Source organism: Heptranchias perlo, chromosome 16, assembly GCF_035084215.1.
Source record: "Heptranchias perlo isolate sHepPer1 chromosome 16, sHepPer1.hap1, whole genome shotgun sequence".
In the NCBI taxonomy this organism is placed as follows: Eukaryota; Metazoa; Chordata; class Chondrichthyes; order Hexanchiformes; family Hexanchidae; genus Heptranchias; species Heptranchias perlo.
This window is the reverse complement of record NC_090340.1, coordinates 41390933-41408836: the sequence shown is the minus strand read 5'-3', so window position 1 is coordinate 41408836 and position 17904 is coordinate 41390933. Positions and strand designations below refer to the sequence as shown.

The following is a 17904-nucleotide window of genomic DNA, read 5'->3' as shown; positions in this document are numbered from 1 at the left end:
TCATGTCTGACAAATTTGCTTGAGTTCTTTGAGGATATAACGTACAGAGTGGATAAAGGGGAACCAGTGGACGTAGTGTATTTGGACTTCCAGAAGGCATTCGACAAGGTGCCACATAAAAGATTATTGCTCAAGATAAAGAATCACTGGATTGGGGGTAATATTCTGGCATGGGTGGAGGATTGGTTATCTAACAGGAAGCAGAGAGTTGGGATAAATGGTTCATTCTCGGACTGGCAACCAGTAGCCAGTGGTGTTCTGCAGGGGTCGGTGCTGGGTCCCCAACTCTTTACAATCTATATTAACGATTTGGAGGAGGGGACCGAGTGTAACATATCAAAGTTTGCAGATGATACAAAGATGGGAGGGAAAGTAGAGAGTGAGGAGGACATAAAAAACCTACAAGGGGATATAGACAGGCTGGGTGAGTGGGCGGAGATTTGGCAGATGCAATACAATATTGGAAAATGTGAGGTTATGCACTTTGGCAGGAAAAATCGGAGAGCAAGTTATTATCTTAATGGCGAGAAACTGGAAAGTACTGCAGTACAAAGGGATCTGGGGGTCCTAGTGCAAGAAAATCAAAAAGTTAGTTTGCAGGTGCAGCAGGTGATCAAGAAGGCCAACGGAATGTTGGCTTTTATTGCTCGGGGGATAGAATATAAAAACAGGGAGGTATTGCTGCAGTTATATAAGGTATTGGTGAGACCGCACCTGGAATACTGCATACAGTTTTGGTCTCCATACTTAAGAAAAGACATACTTTCTCTCGAGGCAGTACAAAGAAGGTTCACTCGGTTAATCCCGGGGATGAGGGGGTGGACATATGAGGAGAGGTTGAGTAGATTGGGACTCTACTCATTGGAGTTCAGAAGAATGAGAGGCGATCTTATTGAAACATATAAGATTGTGAAGGGGCTTGATCGGGTGGATGCGGTAAGGATGTTCCCAAGGATGGGTGAAACTAGAACTAGGGGGCATAATCTTAGAATAAGGGGCTGCTCTTTCAAAACTGAGATGAGGAGAAACTTCTTCACTCAGAGGGTGGTGGGTCTGTGGAATTTGCTGCCCCAGGAAGCTGTGGAAGCTACATCATTAAATAAATTTAAAACAGAAATAGACAGTTTCCTAGAAGTAAAGGGAATTAGGGGTTACGGGGAGCGGGCAGGAAATTGGACATTAATTTAGATTTGAGGTTAGGATCAGATCAGCCATGATCTTATTGAATGGCGGAGCAGGCTCGAGGGACCGATTGGCCTCCTCCTGCTCCTATTTCTTATGTTCTTATGTTCTTATTCAGCAACTTTCTGCCAGTTCAGCAGTTCTTCCTGTTCTATGGTACTGTAGCCCAAGCAGAGATGACTCCGCAAAGGCTTCATGAGGGATTCAACGTGACATATAAATTCATATTACATACTACAATCCAAATTCAGTGTTATTAGGTGAATTAATTAAATGTCGCATCTGGAGTAGTCGTTTAAATGTAATCTAATGGACTCTGTGGTGTTGATCTTTTGCTGATGCTTAATTATTTACTGTTAAATAAATCTAATTCTTAGATAAAAGCCTATGCCACATGATTTGATGGAGTGATTATTGCTCCACTATCCAAAGGCTAGAAGAACATGAGAGGCCTGGTAATATTTCCAGTAAGCAAAACACAGTAGCAAGAGTGTTCTGTTCAACCTTGGGCAATGCTATGTTGCTAGTTATTGTGCGTACAAGGTCATACCTAAGCTCATAGGGAGCAATGGTTTCCTTATAGGAGTGGTCCTTGGCACTGATCACGAGAGTAATATGTGGTTGCAGCCTGAAAATTCTAATAGTGCCATCTTTTGAATGAGACATTAAGCTGAGGTCCCACAACACTGCTCAAGTAGACATTAAATATACCGTAGAATTACTTAGAGGAGCCAAGGGGGTCTCCAGTTTTTGGCCAATATTCCTCCCTCAGCTAATGGTATTAAAGCATATATTAACTGGTATTGATCTAATTTGTGAGATGTTTATGATGCAGAATGGGAGTTGAGCTTGCCTACATAACAAGAGTCATTGCACTCCAAAAGTAATTAATTCTGTGAAGCATGTTGGATATTATAATGTGATAAGGTATTATGCAAATGCAAGTGTTACTAACATGCATTTCTTTCATTATACTCAATAGCCCCAGGCACTAATCTGTAATACAGTAATGTTGCTGAAAGTTAAAATTCACATTGGAAAGGTGTTTAGCAAAGCACATGGCATGTACAAATCCATTCACTCACCTGTAGTAGTTGGCCTGTGTTGCCAGTATCAGGATCCACAGTTCCACATTGATCAAGCTTGAGCTAAACGATAGATCCTTGGTTTGATTGGTGTGATTTGGATTTCTTATTTCTCAAGATACAGGTGATACATAGAACTCTCAATTCTTCAAAATCTAAAATGTTGAACAAAGTCCCAGTAAGTAACAAAATGAACACAAGAAATAAATATCAGAAGAGAAAAGTAAAACAAAGAAAGTGTGTCTTTTTACCTTGATATTTTAGTTATGAAGCGATAATGCTATAGAGAACATTTTCCCCCTCATCTAAGATCAGTTATTGCACATAGCAGTAACACAGTCACCACAGCAAAGAAGCCTTAACCTAAACTGCAGGCCAGTAACTCTGACACACTATATTGCCGTCATCTCTATTCTTGATTCTAAAATGCGTCAAAAATAAATCTGGGTCCCACTGAGCAAGAAACGTTTAATGGTCCAAAATGCCTGACCTGATGTGGGTAAAAGAAACAATTTATCAAGGCTCCTTAATTCGTATAGCTCCTTTTCCAAACTACAAAAGCAAGATGCCTTAAAACTATGTTGTTCTTAATAGTGATTTTACAATTAATATATTTTCCTTTATTTTTCCATGAGATTTTCTCCCTTTATTTCCTACTCCCTTGAAGGCAGAGATACTAGTGTTATACTGTACTTAAAGACGAAACTCCAAATCCACTGATTAAAATGTGCCCATGTCAATTATTTGAATCATTCTTTGATCTTTTCCAAGGCTGCCATTTTGAAACAGAGGAAATTATGTTTATACTTTCAAGACAGATTCTATTTTCAAGGTAGCACATCATACAAGGACAGACCACTACTTTATCTGAGAATATTTGCTTTTAACAAATTGTAAACTTATTTATACTGTATGCACGATAAGCCCATACAATATAAAACATTACTCAACATCTTGCAATTTTTAAGACAGCTATAGATTAAATGAAAAATGAATACGATACTTATTTTGATTTTCATCACATCAACAATTTGGATATGGCTTGAGCTCAGGCAAAAGATAACAGACAGCATGGCAATTCAAATTATAGGAGAGATTGAGCCTCAAACAATTTGATAAATTTAAGTTCCAGGTTCTCGGTTGCTCCACCTCAATCACCTCCGTTTTAAGAATTTTGTTACTTCTCTGCAACTACACACATGATATTCCATATGAAAGAAAAGACAAGATACCCTACTTCAACTACACTTCTTATTGGATAATCACAGATCATTGTTGAGTAGAGGCATGGAAAAGTCAACTACCTACTCTGTCGCATTCTCTGGTCTGGAGGAGAATAGTGGGCTTGTAAAATGGGGGGGAAACTACAAACAAAATGAAAAGTTAGGCAAAAGCAAGTAACGCAAGAGAGATCATTTTTGGGCTCAAGCTAACATTTCTGGTCGTATCAGCTCTGTGACGCATATTTTAAAAAGAGATTAGAAGATATTGAACCACGTTAAGAAATAAAGCAAATCAAGGCAGAATTATGTGGGATGCTAAATCAAAAGGACATCAAACTTCGTACTTAGCATTGTGATTAAAATAAAAAATTTTAAGTTGTTACATTTCCATCGCATACATTTGGATGTCTTTGCAAATAAATGACCTAAGTTCGCATGTCAAATCCAAATGGGTATACCTTCTATTTCTACAAAGACATCCATCTAAGCTCTCATACCCCAGACTGCAAGGCTAACATTCAAGAAAAAGTTCAAGCCAAATAGAAATTTTGTTAAACTGCCTAACAACAAAGCCAGCAGTAAGTACTTATTAAGGGTAGCAACATGCCCAATGAATGCCCCGACCCTTGCTAAGAACCTAGCCAGTCAGTCATATGGAGCATCTACAGCTGAGCACTAGATTACATATGTGATCATTTCAAACAACCATCTTGCCAGGAGACATTTTGGCAGGTAGGAAACTCCACAAAACCAAATCAACATGACTTAAAACCGTTTTGCCCATGAATGTATGCCAGATAGTGTATAAAATGTCATATACACTTATGGTAAAATGGCCATGTAAAACTTTTCAAATAATCATATTATGTGAAGTGGTTTGGGATGCTCCTAACACATGTGATCAAGTGCTATAAAAATGTCATATCAATGCGCAGCTTGAAAGTTGGTGTCAAAGGGAGGATGTCAAATTTTTAGGGCATGAGACAAGTTATTGCACAGCAGAAGCTTTACAGATGAGACAGGTTTTACCTGAACCCGAATGGTACAAAGGTAGCAATAAAGAGGATGAATTGGGAAATGGGGAAACATTCAAAATGGGGGTGGGGAGGAGGGGTGGAGAAGAGAGTGAAGGATTGTAAAATTAACAGTGCAAGGACTGAGAAGGAAGTGTAGGTTAGAATGGGTGAATTCAATGTCAAATCAGGTGCAGAAAGAGAAATAAAGGGAGGGAAAGAAAGATTGGATTGAGAGAAAAAAAGGGACAGAAAGGAAAAGTGAAGAAAAATTAATATAAAATTTTACATTTTTAAAATCTCCAACAACAATTAAAACCTGAAGGACTGTATTAGTTAATTTTCAGTGCCAGATAGGTTGACTGGCAGTAATTAACACTGATCACATCGTTAAAAGGGTACTTACACTGAAATGGACAAGACTTAACTTTCTGTGGCTCAAATATTGGAACTTCATGCCATTCAATGCACTTCAATGGTGATTCAGACAATGAGATGCCGTTTTCGCGAAGCTAACGGCAGAGCGGCGCAACCTGGACGGCAATTTTTGAATTTCCAGATTTAACTGCACATCTGTTCTTGCCTAACAGCGAGCACCATTAGCCTCCCCATTATTTTGACAGCAAATTATGGCCCAACAAGGGGACAGAAGCTCAGGATTATCACTAGATGAATAAAGTTGGAAGATCATTTTTCACAGAGAGGATTATTAGAACATGGAATGCTTTACCACAAGTAGCGATAGAGGCAGATCCCAGAACATCATTTAAATGAGTGTTTAAAAAAGAATATAAAAGGAGATAAGAAAGGTAAGAGAAATGGTGTTAGAGTCGAAGTCCAGATGAAGAGCTAGTACTGGCACAGGCATAATGGGCAGATTAGCCTCCTTCTGTGCTGTCAGTTCTATGATTCTTTAAATGTACAAGTCTTTCTTTTTCTATCAACCTAACCATGCTGTTCAATTCAATCCATTCATTAGCATCCGTTGCATTTAACAGGTATTACACATGATAAGCTTATGCCTTACTGATTCTGTACATGCCCCACCCATTTGTTTGAATCTAGAGAATTTCATGGTAACAAAAGTAATATTCCAAATATACAATTGTCCACTTCTCATGAAACTCAGTGTAGAAAATAGCACCTCAATCTGTGTTTCAATTTATTTTGAAAACTGCTTCTAAAATAAGTTATACCAATGGCTCATTGCATATAATGTGGAGATGCCGGTGATGGACTGGGGTTGACAATTGTAAACAATTTTACAACACCAAGTTATAGTCCAGCAATTTTATTTTAAATTCACAAGCTTTCGGAGGCTTCCTCCTTCCTCAGGTGAACGTTGTTGGAAATGAAATCCTCGAAATGAAATCGCATTTATAAATCACAGAACAATGCTTGGTGATTACAGACAGTTTTTTCAACTGCCTGTTGCCAAGGCAATCAGTGTGCAGGCAGACAGGTGTTACCTACAAGGTCTCCGAATATACAAATCACCAAAAAAAAACAAAAAAAAAGATAGAGAGGTAGAAACATAGAAAAGACAGCAACTGACCCGTTATATTAAAAACAGATAACATTTGTTCGCTGGTGGGGTAACGTGTAGCGTGACATGAACCCAAGATCCCGGTTGAGGCCGTCCTCATGGGTGCGGAACTTGGCTATCAATTTCTGCTCGACGATTTTGCGTTGTCGTGTGTCTCAAAGGCCGCCTTGGAGTACGCTTACCCGAAGGTCGGTGGCTGAATGTCCTTGACTGCTGAAGTGTTCCCCGACTGGGAGGGAACCCTCCTGTTTGGTGATTGTTGCGCGGTGTCCGTTCATCCGTTGTCGCAGCGTCTGCATAGTCTCGCCAATGTACCATGCTCTGGGGCATCCTTTCCTGCAACGTATGAGGTAGACAACGTTGGCCGAGTGACAGGAGTATGAACCATGCACCTGGTGGGTGGTGTCCTCTCGTGTGATGGTGGTATCTGTGTCGATGATCTGGCACGTCTTGCAGAGGTTACCGTGGCAGGGTTGTGTGGTGTCTTCGGGTAAGCGTACTCCAAGGCGGCCTTCGAGACACACGACAACGCAAAATCGTCGAGCAGAAATTGATAGCCAAGTTCCGCACCCATGAGGACGGCCTCAACCGGGATCTTGGGTTCATGTCACGCTACACGTTACCCCACCAGCGAACAAATGTTATCTGTTTTTAATATAACGGGTCAGTTGCTGTCTTTTCTATGTTTTTACCTCTCTATCTCTGTTTTTTTTTGGGTTTTTTTTGGTGATTTGTATATTCGGAGACCTTGTAGGTAACACCTGTCTGTCTGCACACTGATTGCCTTGGCAACGGGCAGTTGAAAAAACTGTCTGTAATCACCAAGCATTGTTCTGTGATTTATAAATGCGATTTCATTTCGAGGATTTCATTTCCAACAACGTTCACCTGAGGAAGGAGGAAGCCTCCGAAAGCTTGTGAATTTAAAATAAAATTGCTGGACTATAACTTGGTGTTGTAAAATTGTTTACAATCATTGCATATAGACACTTAATTGCTTAACACTGAGCCACAGCAACCAGAAAGACCCCAAGGTTAGTTGTTGCCCTGTGCTGAATGGAGCGGAGACAACACTATAATTAGTATTGGTATCCCTGGGATAGGGAGGGTGAGAAAAGAAAAAAACACCGGGGTTCCCACTGGTGATCACTATCTGATAAACCTTGATGGAAAAAGCCTTTGTCGGGATATTGAAAAAGACGGGATCAGACCTAGTTTATAATACCACTCACAGTTAAAAAGCCTTTTCCAACACTCAGTTTGTTTTTTTGCATGAAAAATAGGGATCATTTGGATGACCTACTAGAAAGCTATTAGAGTCAATAGAACTGGATCCCGGCATGAGTAATCACCTTTAGGAAAAGTGGGCAGATGTCCTAAGATCAATTCAAGACTTCTAGCCAAACAGAAGAGAACAAGAGAAGGGTCTGTCTAATAACTTCTTACTGCTGCTGCAACAATTGCTTATTTAGAACAACATATTGACTTCAGAAACAAAAATGACCTCAACAATCCAGTCTGATGTGCGCGAAGTAATTATGGGCGGATTTTATAATTAAGCATAGAATTTTGATCAGAATAACTTCCAGCATACAAATGGAGCCACCAACCAGAGTACAACAGGAGTGAGTTATATAAATTCTGATCAAATTTGGTCGATGAAGATGATGGTAATATTTTTGATAAATCCCAAGCTCTTCTTTCTTTATTCTCTGTTCCTGAGATATTAATGTCAACACTCACCAGATCATGCGCAAGCTTAATCTGGGGAAAGCTGCCTATCTTGTTCATTTAAGTCAAGGAGCAATAAAAAGATGTGGTGTGGCTGAAGCAAACATGTTTTGTGTACTTAATGCACATTACATTATGACTCTGGGAAGCATGTTGCTGTTAATCATCAGCTTCTATATGAACAAGTTCTTATTTCACAGTGCCAGCTCTGGGTACAGTATTGATGCGCAATATTAGTCTAAGCTCTTGGACAAGAGTACATGGATTCATAGTATCATAGTAGGTACAGCACAGGAGGAGGCCATTCGGCCCATCGTGCCTGTGCCAGCTCTTTGAAAGAGCTGTCCAATTAGTCCCATTCCCTTGCTCTTTCCCCATAGCCCTGTAATTTTTTTCCTTTCATGTATTTGTCCAATTCCCTTTTGAAAGTTATTGTTGAATCTGCTTCCACCACCCCTTCAGGCAGTGCATTCCAGATCATTACAAGATCACCTTCAATCTGTGTCCTCTGGTTGCTGACCCTTCTGCCACTAGAAACAGTTTCTCCTTATTTACTCTGTCAAAACTATTCATGATTTTGAACACTTCTATCAAATCGCTCCTTAACCTTCTCTGCTCTAAGGAGAACAATCCCAACTTCTCCAGTCTTTCCACATAACTGAAGTCCCTCATCCCTGGTACCATTCTAATAAATCTCTTCTGCACCCTCTCTAAGGCTTTGCATCCCCACTAAAGTGTGGTGTCCAGAATTGAACACAATACTCCAGCTGAGGCCTAACCAGTGTTTTATAAAGATTTAGCATAACTTCCTTGCTTTTGTACTCGATGCCTCTATTAATAAAGTCCAGGATCCCATATGCTTTTTTTAACAGTCTTCTCAACTTGTCCTACTACCTTCAAAGATTTGTGTATGTGCACCCCCTGGTCTCTCTGTTCCTGCACCTCCTTTAAAATTATATTGCCTCTCCTCATTCTTCCTACCAAAATGCATCACTTCACACTTCTCTGCATTAAGTTTCCTCTGCCACATGTCTGCCCATTTCACCAGTCTATGTCCTCCTGAAGTCTGTTACTATCCTCCACATTGTTTACTACGTTTCCGAGTTTTACATCATCTGCAAACATTGAAATTATACCCTCTGTACCCAAGTGCAGGTCATTAATAAAAAATGATTCAAGCTTAGAAAAAGTGAATGTACAGTTAAAATATAACTTTTTTTTCATACAGCGTAGTGAATAGCCTACCCATGAGGCAGTGAAAGCTGAGAATGTTAAAAATTCAAGAGACAATGCATATAGGGTTATTAAATGGTCTGAGAGATAATCCACTTCATTGGTCCACTTTTCCAAAGGACATTCAGATATATTTGGGGGGGGGGAGGGGGTAGGAGAAGATGGAAGATGGTTAAGTATGTCTAGTGATGCATCAAGGGTAACTATGGTCTTCTGGAGGTTGCTTGATTGCCTTCGGGATTGGGGAGGAAGTTCCCAGAGTATTTCCTGAAGTTAGCAATAGGCTTTCTTTTCCCCTCTCACAGAAATTAGCATTACTAGCAAAGTGGGAAGGTGATGCCCAACATCGGACCTTCTAATGGATGGGTCTGATGATCTTTTCTCATCTTTCTTTTCACATGTATGAGGGTAGCAAGCAGTACTAGCAGACTAAACATTTAACTTAAGACAATGTTACTAACGAGATAAAATTGTCAATTAATGCAAATTAATTTCATATAAAACAGAAATGGATAAAAAGACAAAAGTTTGTGATGTGCAATAGACTCAAATCATCGAAAGTAGTGCTTAAACTGCATAGTATAATGCAAAACTTCCTGCCTTTGTGCAGTGTTTTCCAAGTATATGTGGGTTTCCCTTTCCAGAGACCTTTTTCCTTTGCTAACATTCACTATTTTTTCCTCCCTTCTACCAAGTCAGTGCTGAGTCTGTTCCACCCACATTTTTTGACCATCCCCTAGCTTTTGCACTTTTTTAGCCTCTTTTTAGGTCTGCCCCTTGCTTCTGTTCTAACCCTCGCCTTTTTGTTGTTACTTTTTTTTGTCATTCCCTTAATCTTCTCGCTTCCTTTGTGATACATAGCTAGACAGATATTAATAACGTAATAGTGTTATTTTTATTCAATTCCTACTAAAAGTCTTGCAAGTCCAATTTTTTTTTAAAACAGTGCCAATAGTATTAATCAATAATAAACTGTAATTAACTTTAAATCCTGGTACTTTCAAAACTAATTCATTTCTCACCACATATTCAGGGAGATATTGCCTTTCAAAATACAATTCACCAAACAAAATAAAAGCATTGCATTCCTTATATACAGAAATGTGTTCTGGACAAGATATAGACTGTGTGATGACATCTCAAATAGAACGCAATCTATATAGTTAAAAATCTTGCATCTACCACATATCCATCACATTTCAAAGTGCCCCACATGCAAAGTGTATGCTACACTTGATTGCTTCAAATATCATGCATAAAAAAGTAAAAAGTCACAACAAAAATCATCAAATGAATGATGTTAACTGCCTCAAATATTACAAATGTAAGGAATCTTACAACACCAGGTTATAGTCCAACAGTTTTATTTGAAAGTCGCAAGCTTTCGGAGATTATCTCCTTCGTCAGGTGAGTGAGTGAATGAGAGGTTCTCAAATCGCATATCTTATATTAGGCTGGGAATCAAAGGCGTCGTTGGTGTTCAGTCAGGTTAGCCACGGAAAACAGTATGTCCCAGCATACTGAATACACAAGGGTCAAATTACACAGACAAGGAGAGAGAGACCCGAAAGGCAGAGAGAGCGAGAGAGAGAATGTCCAGTTGTATTAAAAACAGATAACTTTTTTTTCCCCCGCTGGTGGGGTTACGTGTAGCGTGACATGAACCCAAGATCCCGGTTGAGGCCGTCCTCATGGGTGCGGAACTTGGCTATCAATTTCTGCTCGACGATTTTGCGTTGTCATGTATCTCGAAGGCTGCCTTGGAGAATGCTTACCCGAAGATCGGTGGCTGAATGTCCTTGACTGCTAAAGTGTTCGCCGACTGGGAGGGAACCCTCCTGTCTGGCGATTGTTGCGCGGTGTCCGTTCATCCGTTGTCGCAGTGTCTGCATGGTCTCGCCAATGTGCCATGCTCCGGGCATACGTTGCAGGAAAGGATGCCTGACGAAGGAGATAATCTCCGAAAGCTTGTGATTTTCAAATAAAACTGTTGGACTATAACCTGGTGTTGTAAGATTTGTCCACCCCAGTCCATCACCGGCATCTCCACATCATGTCAAATATTACAGACCAGGTAGAAAAATGGCCAATGAAGAATAAGCAAACAGCAATAAAAAGTTATAAAGAACAACCAGCCTGGAAGACAAGGAGAACCAATAAAATCACTTAAAATGGTTACCTGAGGAAACAGTATTGAAGAAAATTCTGAATATAATAAATATATTAAAAATAAATTAACAGAAGCATTAAATCTACCGTTAGAATTGTCTTTTAAATTCTACAATGTTTTCAACTTTGCAATGTTTCCCTCCAGTACCTTCTCCGGGAGCTGGAACTTGAATTCTCCAATGCTTCGAACTTGCTAATATGGGGGCTCAACCTGGTAGCAGACTACGACTCCTGAAATGCACCATCATCACTCTGGTGGACAACCACTCTGATATTGCAGCTTTAAGTTGCTACATTTTGTTAAACTGAGGGGTGGCTACAAACAGAAAGTTGTGGTAGATTCTGTGAACGGCCTGTTGTGCTGTCAATCATAAACACATTTCTAGGTCTTCAAAAGACTTTACATCCAATTTTCTGAAGGGACAATTTATCTCCCACATGGAGCCTTCTTAAAATCAGATACAGGAACAAGGATTCTAACTCTAAAAAGCTACCATCACAAGTCTCCACATCTGCAGCAGCATTGAACAGGTAACCGATAGTAATAGTAAACTCGGAGAAGGAATTTAGCTCCGAACGGGCAATAGATAGCCTACTAACTTGAGTCTTTTGGAGCATTTTGGGTAGTAACTGTACTGGAGATTGTTGAAACTGGAGGCAGAAACCAGGCAGGTGGGCAATTAAAATCGGCTGGGAGACCAACGTCCCATTCTGTTCCTAGTCTGGAATTTTAACCTGCTCTTCTGAGCAGGAGGTGAGGATACCACGTAAGATCGGCGGAGTCCTTCTTTAAATAGGCATATCAGGCTCCCTGACGTCATCGGGGCCAAACGCCATTTTAACCAGTAACCTGAGCGGGAAGCCGGTGTGGCTTTCTCACAAGGTAAAACTAGAGTGAAGAGAAGTCAGGGCTAGAAGAGGACCAAAGCAATAAGTTTAACTTTTATTTACTTTCCTTGTGGGGCCAAGAGGAGCAGGAGTGCTTCTCTGCACCCCACAAGGAAAATGTAAGCCTCTCCTGCCCCGGGGTCCTCCCCTTCCCAATCACGTGACCCTCTCAAAACCCCAGGAGTGTTCTCCTCAGTGTCCTGGACAATATTTATCCCTCAGCCAACATCATTATAACATTTTATCTGGTCATTATCTCATTACTATTTGTAGGACGTTGCTGTGTGCAAATTGGCTGCCATGTTTGCTACATTACAACAGTGACTGCACTTCAACAGCTGTAAAGCACTTTGGAACATCCTGATGTCATGAAAGGCGTTGTATAAATGCAAGTCTTTCTTCTTTCTTTCCTCGTGACTTATTCTTTTTTTTCCTCCCTAAATTTTTTCACCCTGTCCAAGGTCAGCTAACTCAGCAAAGACTATGGATCAGACTTGAGCCCCTCTTAGTTTGTATGGCTCAGCTATGCACTGGATAAACTCGCTGATCCATCAGGGAGCTATTTTTTAAAAAGTTTTTGGCACCTGAGAGTTCTCCTCCAGATGCTGCCAGCTCCTTGACTCATAACCTGCATCACTCATAAAATGGCTCAACGCCAATGTTTTTTTAAAAAAGAAATCTTGGCTCTTAAGATTGCTCCTGTGCAATGTATTACATGTGAAGGTCCTAAAATTCACAAATAAGTGTTAAATTAACAAGACATATGTTGGAGATTTTGACTTTTTTGTACAGTAAACAGTACATTTGTTGGCCATCAAAACCATAAGCATGTCACTGAAAGTTGTGTCAATTCTGGCAACCAAGTTTTTTCAGCTAGGAGCCATTGCCCGTGGCTCGCATTTTCATATTACATTTAGAAAAAGATCTGAGAATTTTAAGTTTAAACTAATGTCCAAATATTTATTTGTTTAAACGGACAGATCGTAACAACTCAAAACCTATCACACAGTTCCCATTACCTTAATGATGCTTTGCATTCAAATTAGGTGTTTATAAAAAAAGTGTCTTATTTCTTACATGTAAAAAAAATTGATAGTTTGTTCCTAAAAATAATAACTCAGCTCTGCTTAAGAGATCCAATCTAGACCCTGGTTTAGCTTAAACTAAAGAATGAACTGGCATTTATGCAGTGCCTAATCACATCTCTCTGACATCCCAAAATGCTTCACATACAATAAATTACTTTGAAGTACAAATGTAGTGTTAATTGATCCATGTGATTTATATCAGTTAGTCTTAATTGTATTCAGGTGGTGTCTATCAATTGGGGTGCTCTTGTATCCATATATCAGAGCTTATCTCAGGTGTGGAGTGTGTAATAAGACCATAATAAGAGATAGGAGCAGGAGTCGGCCATTCGGCCCCTTGAGCCTGCTCCACCATTTAATAAGATCATGGCTGATGTGATTTTTACCTCAACACCACTTTCCCGCCCTTTCCCCATATCCTTTGACTCCCTTGCTGATCAAAAATTTGTCGAACTCAGCCTTGAATGTATTCAATGACTCAGCCTCCACAGCTTTTTGGGGTAAAGAATTCCAAAGATTCACGACCCTCTGGGAGAAGAAATTCCTCCTCATTTCCGTCTTAAACGGGCAACCCCTTATTCTGAGACTATGCCCCCTAGTTTTAGATTCCCCCATGAGGGGTAACATCCTCTCAGCATCTACCCTATCGAGTCCCCTTAGAATCTTGTACGTTTCAATAAGATCTCCTCTCATTCTTTGAAACGCCAATGAGTGTATATCCAACCTGTTTAATCTTTCCGCATAAGACAACCCTTCCATACCCGGAATCAACCTCGTGAACCATCTCTGAACTGCCTCCAATACAAATATGTCCTTCCTTAAATAAGGGCACCAGAACTGTATGCAGTACTCCAGGTGTGGTCTCACCAGCACCCTGTACAGTTGTAGCATGACTTCCCTGCTTTTATACTCCATCCCCCTAGAAATAAAGGCCAATATTCCGTTTGCCTTCCGGATTACCTGCTGCACCTGTATGTTGACTTTTTGTGTTTCATGTACGAGGAATGTGGAGCTCTGTGAATAAAGGCTTGGAAGCAACTAGTATTCTTTCCTTCACCACCTGGCTATCCAGCTTATAACATGTAGCAGCCATTTTGCACACAAGGTCCCACAAACAGCAGTGAGATGAATGATCAGTTAATTTATTTTTAATGAAGTTGGTTGAGGTAAAAATATTTGCCACAGTACTCGGAGAACTCCTTGCACTTCTTTGAAATCCACTGGAACAGGCAAACTGGGCCTCAGCTTAATGCTTCATCTCTCCAATAATGCAGCACCAGATTATGTGCCCAAGTTCTAAAGTGGGACTTGAACACTACAACCTTCTGTCAAAGAGGTGAGTGCACTAACAACTGAGTCAAGCTGACATTCAAAAATCTGGAAAACCTCTACCTTTCCAACCTCTATGGATGATGGTATCATACTGGAATTGATTACTGTTTATTACAGACTTAATAATTATGGGCAAGTAATAGATTCATAACCTTATTTTAATCACTTCTGAAATTTATATTGGTGTTTATCATAAACTCACCATTTCAGTAAAACAAATCAGTGAAAAGTCAGTATCCTGTAATCACTTTAAAATTATTCATTTCAAAAAAGTACAAAGGCTTCTTTACAGATATGAAGAAATCCTAGCATTATCTTTGGACTTCAAAGAGCACCAAGAGTGGGGGGAAGAGAAAAGGGAAGATCAGCTCTGTTTGCTAGTTGTAGCACAATTAAAAGTGTGTTCTTCACCCTTGCATTTACAATTCTGCTACTGATAGCAAACAGAAGAACTGAGTTAAGATAATACTTACGAATCTAGACAATCTCTAGCTTGCCAACCTCTAGGGATGATGGTGTCTCACAGGAATTGATTACTATTTATTACAGACTTAACAATTGTGAGAAAATATCAGATTCATAATGCCTAAGGCCCAGCAAACCTGAAACAGAATTGAGCTGACCTAACAAATTGTTTCCAGTTGCAATAAACTAACTTTTTTTTAAATGGCATTGTTTCTACACCAATTCAATGTAACAATACTATTTTTACTCAAAGTAACAAATTGAGGCCTTGAAAATATTATATGTTTATACTAAGCAAATATCTTAAAATAATTAGCCAAGCTCAATTATTCAGCAAAGTAACAGCCCTCACCTCTCCATCTGCAGTCTGTTCTTTTCGGGCACTTGGATGTGCTATGGTTAATTATTTAGAATTTTAAAAATGATAATCAAATTCTCTTGGAGAGTAATTTTGCCTTGGGTCCTTAAAGATGAACACTCACAGGTTGCTGCCTCAGATGGAAGGATTATCCATTCATCATTTAGGATGGGATATCACCTGTCCAGCGCCTCAGGATAATTCTTCAAACTATCACAATAGCCAGTATAACATTCTTTCAATAGGAAGAGATCTTCCGGGTTTCTCATAAATAGGTGATTGTAGGGCACCTATCACTTGGTCAGAATGGAATCACAGATTTTCCAAAACCAGCGTATAAGTGCATTACAATAGTTTACAAGGCAGGGTACCCTTCTCTTGATTGTAGTATCAATATAAATTACAAAAAAACTGGTGTCTAAGTGCACAACTCTCCAGTAACTGAGATCAAAATATATTAATTGTAAATAATCAAATTAAAGAATGCTGTGTTTGTACGATGGAACTGTTAAGCTCTCACACCCACAGTCCTTAGTGCTCCCAGCAAAGTAAGAGATGCCATCCCCTCCCACTGGGTTTTTATTCACAAGGTGTATTCATACAAGTTATGGGGGAAGCGAGGCAGTGAGACAAAAAGTTAAAATGCTAATGAGCTAGACACTGAAGTTGTTACCCCCAAGACTGTAAATAATAAGCAATTCACTTGTGTGTTTCAGTAATTGATAAACACCTCACACCCATTGTGATGGGCGATCCCTAGTCCTGGGTACACACCAGGCGTTGACTGGCATAGGTTGTCCCCATAGATTGTGAACACACAGATAAAAACAGAGGCAAGGAACTTTTAGCGGGAGTAAATCTTTTTTTTCAAAAACAGAAAGCTGCTAGGGCAGGCTTTTGCCAGACTCGAGGTTAAAATGCAAGGTGGTAGTTAAAAATTATTTTGCTTAAATTAAGCAAGATGACCCACTAATGTATAGAAGTGCAGCGTGGTCATTATATTGTACTATTATACTGATTGAACTGAGGAAAACAAATTATAACTGTTGTTCTGCTTGCTCACTTGGTGTGAAATAAAGCAGCTTAACGATTCGTATCTGACCTCAGCTTACCAAATGTTTTCTTGATCCATCTTCAAAATTATCGGAGATGCGAAAGACATGAATATCCAATTTAGATCACAAGGTGGTACTATTGTTACACCACTAGGTTACGCAATCGTATAGTTAGATATCGGGCAGTAGAGGCACATCTCTAAACTCAAGCCGCTCAAATCGCTTCTGGGAATGACAAGCACCACTGTACCCAAGACAATATCCAAGGGAAGACTCAATCTTGAAACTGTCCTGCAACAGTTTTCTGTCCCTCATCTTCCTGCTCCTTGCATGTATGCACATTACTCTCAACAACTTCTCTTTTCAAAACAACACACTTATGTTTTCCTTTTTCTGCTCCTTTGCTTTCTTCACATTATGCAAAATTTAAATGGAAAATATACTAATTATAAAGAAGAAAATCTTACACACTTAACCAATAAGGAAGAAAAAAAGTTTAACACAGACTTGAGGGTTCATGACAGACCTAAGAAATATTATATAAAGTTACGTGTTCACAGCAAAGGAGCATGTATACTCCTCCCAAGCTTATACAGTGGATTTTGTCATGGGAATTTTCAATACCAGAGTATTTCAAATGGCCACGTCATGGGCTGACTGCCACGCTACAATAAGTATAATGGCAGATATGTCCTTTGACACGATTGGTTAAAAGGTGATACAGCAGAGGGTAAGCTCTTTTTATATCATTAACCCGCCACTTTAAACTTTCAATATGTTTTTAACAAATATTTATAAAAGAAATGTTACAAAACTAGAAGTTTAGGGCCATCTCTGTTACCTATATCTCATTATCTCTCAAAGCACTTCAGCCAATTAAGTATTTTGATGTATAGTCACTGTTGTAATGTGGGGAAAATACTTTTATTTTGTAGAATTTAATGACTCCAAATAAAAATGGGCATGGACAATCTTCCTGATGCTTTTACAAAACTTAAATTAAATAATTGGAACAAAAGACATGCGGTGCATTTCATTCAGATTTTGCAATACAATATGTAATAATTTCACTGATGTTTATGACGGCGTCAGGACTAATAGGAAAATAGTTCCTATCTGTACAGCTCTTAGCATTGTGCTACTGAAGAAAATTATGCGAGTTTAAATGCTGAGCAGCAATCTGACATTCTTAAAACTATTAATAACATCTATTACACCTCCATGTTATATATATTCACTGTTCCTGCAGAGGAAATAAATGTTCATTTTTTAAAATAAATGTTTGATATATTGAACAGAATTATGTGCAACTGAAAGTACTATAATGTAGAATTAAAATGAATACAAAATGAGCAATTATAGCAGATTTGTTAAATATTAACCCTGAATATGTTGACATTTATCTTTATTCACATACCATAATACACATGACCACAGAGTATAGAACCATGCAAGATGAGAGCTATACACTAATATTGGTGATACTGAACAAACCAACATCCAGGGAAAGTTTAGAAATGTACAGCAAAAAACTTC

The 17904-nt window shown here is 39.2% G+C and overlaps 1 long non-coding RNA gene across 1 annotated transcript in view; it reads right to left on the bottom strand.

The window, feature by feature from the left end:
- Positions 1 to 2293: 2293 nt before the first annotated feature.
- The window catches only part of LOC137333335 (uncharacterized), a 221063-nt gene continuing 205452 nt past the window's right edge, over positions 2294 to 17904 (bottom strand). The window contains exon 4 of the long non-coding RNA XR_010965866.1: positions 2294 to 2422. This is a non-coding gene — a long non-coding RNA (uncharacterized lncRNA). The remainder of the gene's footprint in view (positions 2423 to 17904) is intronic.